This window comes from Pteropus alecto, unplaced genomic scaffold, assembly GCF_000325575.1.
Source record: "Pteropus alecto unplaced genomic scaffold, ASM32557v1 scaffold410, whole genome shotgun sequence".
NCBI lineage: Eukaryota > Metazoa > Chordata > Mammalia > Chiroptera > Pteropodidae > Pteropus > Pteropus alecto.
Genome location: NW_006429388.1, coordinates 48,717 through 53,403, shown reverse-complemented (window position 1 = coordinate 53,403; position 4,687 = coordinate 48,717). Strand labels below are relative to the sequence as shown.

General features: G+C 30.0%; 1 pseudogene; it reads left to right on the top strand.

The window, feature by feature from the left end:
• The first annotated feature begins 1,581 nt into the window (after window positions 1–1,581).
• LOC112473390 lies at window positions 1,582–1,700 on the top strand (annotated as a pseudogene).
• The last annotated feature ends 2,987 nt before the right edge of the window (window positions 1,701–4,687 follow it).

The window sequence follows — 4,687 nt, the reverse complement described above, 5'->3', positions numbered from 1 at the left end:
AAATTGATTTTAGCTCTTACTACATGTTAGACAATAGTTTGAAAATTTTAAATAAATTATTTCATACAGCCTTCTCATCAATCCAAAGAGATAGGTACTACTTTTATCAACTACATTTACAACTAAGGAAACAGACTTAGAGCAATAAAGAAACCTGATAAATGGGTAATGCCAAGATCCCATAAATATGCTATTCTGCCTCAATATCCAAGTAAATTCACTATGCCATTCTACTTTGATTTCTAAGTAAACTGCAAAACAAAGTTCACTGTCTTTACCCCACCCAAGGATCTGCTTTCTGAATGTGATTTTGCTCCACAGAGTGAAAACTCACTATGCCTACTGCCAACTGCTTTTGTACATACTGATTTAAAATACCTGTAGGCCAAAATGACCACCATACTTATAAAATCTCCTATCTAAACTACATCAAATGTCTACAATCTTTCAAAGAATACTTTACACCATGTTTATTATTCCTTTTTTATTAATGTCCAATTATGTTAAATAACTATAGCTAAATCTTATTTCCATATATATAGCATTATTATTATTTGAAGGCTGAAAGTAGGTTAATATTTAGACTTATGTATCTTAATAATGTATTTGTATAAGAGAATACCCACCATATTTAATAGGTCTAACATTTTTTAAGATATGAAACATTAGAAAAATGCCGCAATGAATATAGGTGTATGTATAACTTTACGAATAAATGTTTTCAAAGTTCTTGGACAGGTATCTAGAAGAGGGATTTCTGGGTCATATGGTAGCTCTAATCTTAATTTTTTGAGGAAGCTCCATACTGTTTCCCACAGCGGCTGTACCAATTTACATTCCTACCAGCAGTGTAGGAGGGTTTCTTTTCCTTCACATTTTCTCTAACACTTATTTTTTGTCTAATAGGTCTAAGGTGATATCTCATTGCTTTGATTTGCATTCACCTAATAGCTAGTGAAGCTGAGCACTTTTTCATTAGTTATTTCTATGTCTTCTTGTGAAAAGTGTCCAGGTTCTCTGTCCATTTTTAATTGATTGTTTGTTTTTTGTTGTTGAGTTTTATGAGTTTTTTATATATTTTGGATATTAACCTCTTATCTTTGGATATTAGCTCCTTAGCACAAATATTGTTTGCAAATCTTCTCCCATTATGTTAGTTGCCTTTTTGTTTTGTTGATTTTTTTTTGTTGTGCAGAAGCTTTTTAGTTTGTTATAGTCTCTGTTTATTTTTACTTTTACTTCCCTTGTCTTTAGAGTCAAATACATAAAATCTTGAGACCAAGGTCCATTATAGCCCAAGTAGCAAAGTAATCCTGATTAAAAAAAAAACAAAACTGAAATTATCACATTCCCTAACTTCAAATTATACTACAAATCTTCAATAATCAAAACAGTATGATACTGGCAGAAAAATAGACACACAGATCAACGGAATAGAATTGAAGGCCCAGTGATAAACCCACATGTATATAGGCAACTAATTTTCAAAGAAGGAGCCAAAAATATACAATGAAAAATGAAAACCTTTTCAATAAATGGTGCTGGGAAAATTGGAAAGCCACATTTAAAAGAATGAAAATAGTCTATGACCATGCCACCCTGAACATTTCCAATTCCATCTGATCTTGGAAGCTAAGCAGGGTTGGGCCTGGTTAGTACTTGGATGGGAAGCCACCTAGAAAGACCAAATGCTGTAGGTGTAAAGACATTAAATAAATAAATAGATGAATGAATGAATGAATGAATGAAAATAGACTGATATTTGATACCACACACAAAAATTAACTCAAAATGGATCAAAAGCCTAAATATAACACTTGAAAAAATAAAATACGCAGAACAAACCATAGATATTAAACTTATTTACTCATTTCTATACAGATGAATAATTAGGTTATTTACATTTTTTTTCACTATTACAAATGATGTTTCAGTAAACATTCTTTTGCATGTTCTCTGTAGACACATATAAGAATTTCTCTATGAAAGTTTACTGGAGGTATATTTATTGAGTCACAAAATAAATTTTAATTTAATTAGGTATTTCCAAATTGTTTTCAAAAATTTTATATAGATTTACACTCCCATAGGCAATATATGTGTCCATTGTTTACTCATATCTTCATCAAAGGTTTGTATTATCAGATATACTATTTGTTAAGTAGGAAAGGTTATCTCATGGCTGATTTAATTTATATTTTTCCTGTTGCTATTGAGATTAAACCACTATTGATATGCTTAATGGCTATACATATTTCTATATATTTACAGTATTAATTTGGGAAGAGTCTTTAGTTTTTTACTTTTTATCAAATCAAAGAAAATTTTTCTGACAGGCTTATCACACAAAATAGCAACTTCCTACATTCTTCTCATTCTCCTAGTTTTCTAGAAGCAATGTAGAGCCAGTGAAAACACTCATACAGGAGAGGGAAGACTATATCTAGGGCAAGGTTCAATTGCTCACCTAATAATATTACAACCACTAATCACCTTCATGGTATCCTAAACTTCTAATGGTAGCACTCAGGCCCAATTTAAACATTGATAATAAAACAATACAAAAAACTGTGTAATTATAAGACCGTTATTACAAGAGCTCCAGTGATTCTGTAGAATCATGGACAATTCTAGTACATAGTGAAGAAGCTAAATCTATAAAACTGAATGACATAAAATGGAAAATGATGTGGGTAGACACTCTCTTTCATAATACTTTGTCCACTCTAAAAAATTGCAAGCAACCATGGAGACACAATCCTCTGCATGGAATGAATGGTTTGTATCAGGAATAATTACTGCCCATAGCAATGGACTTTTTCAAGGATATATTTAGGCAGTGAAAAACTTCTCTCTAGGATATTGGGGTGCTATGACAGTTAATAATTCTCCCTTAGCTTTTTAAAAAACAAAACAAAAAAAAACCAAAAAGAACAAAAAACCTCAGAGAATTAAAAGTGTCATGCTCTGTAAGGTAATAATGTTACAGTCAACAAATGGACTACTTTCCCTGACTCTGTTCCAGAGACTGAGAGACTCAGCTAGAGCTATATAATGTAGCTAGAGAATTATATTCAATATTAATTAGATAATTTATTAAACAGAAGAAAGAAAGGGGAAGCCTAAGTTTGTTGGTTATATGACTACCTCCCCAAAAGTGACCTAAAGAACAGAGAAACACCAAATAAGCTTCCCTTTTGTAAGACCATATGATTATTACTCTGAGGTCAAGTGATCAAACATGATGATACTGATGGTATCCCTAGCTTTCCTGCTTTCAAGAATAAATCCTATGTGTCAAATCCTCCACTCCTAAACACTAAAGAGATAAATGCAATTGGACTAAAAACTTTTTAATTTTAAGTAAAAGTTATAAATAAGCAAACCTATAATTCCACAAACATGTGAAGTCTCAAAATTCTCTTGATTCGGAACTTACTAAAAAGATACACTATGTATCTGGTATTGTTAGTTATCTTTTTTCAACATTTTTATTGAAATATAATTCACATCCTATAAAACCTACCCATTTAATATGTACAATTCATTAGTTTTTAGTATATTCAGAGTTTTGTACATATCACCATTATTGATTCCAGAACATTTTCATCATCCTCAAAAATAATCCCTTACTTTTTAGCAGTCATTCTCCATCCCCCTCTGCTCTTAGCCCCTGACAACCACTAATTTACTTTCTATCTCTATGGATTTGCCAATTCTGGACATTTCATATAAATGTAATCATATACCCACTGTAACATTACATAAAAATAGATATCGTAAAATAAGGTAAAATGTATAGGCCATAGATAAATGATTATATAGATAAGTGATTATACAAAATATATAATACATTTTTATTTTTAAAATACTTATTGTTAAATTTACTTGGCTCTAATATTAAGTTTGAAAATAGATATCTTCAAAGGCCAAGAGAATATCTTTTGGAAAATGATCTCTAAATTGATCTCTAACAACTTTGAACTGTGAAATTATAATTATTTCTCTGGCTTAACTAAAATTAAGAGGAAATTAGTTTCTATGATCATTAAGTGTTTCAGCAAAGGTACCATTTTAATTCTTTCGGAGTAAAAGAATATGCCTAAAATTTTAAAATAATTTGTTACATATTTACATACATTATGTAAATAAATTTAAAATAAAAGTTACATATTTACACACATTATGTAAATAAATTTAAATGGTAGTAACACAATTTTATTCTATTGTCAGTGTTGACTTGTCTAAAAACATATAAAGTATGTTGTCAATTTTTTTCTAAAAAACTTTGAAAGAAAAAAATGAAATCATACAATATGTAGCTGTGGTGGTCAGTTTTATGCTAGCTTTTAAAATTCTTTTCTGAGTTAATCTGAATTCCTGAACACTCCTTTCCATTGTTTCTCCGTTATGATCTGCCTTTCTTATATTTATATTCCTTAGTCAGTGTTTCCTAAAGTGTAATACAGGTAGTTCTGCCTCAATCTGATTATAAATGATACACAAATACTTTTTATTCCAAGTATTGTATTTTTTTAAAGTTACATATTTGGATATGATTTGGAAAAATATAACTAGTTTTCAAAACCAGTCATTTCATCAATACTTGAGATAAAGCTGTAATAGCAAGTCATGATGTTAGATTTACGTATTTTCTTAAAATTAGTAAATATAATAGAGGTGGTGT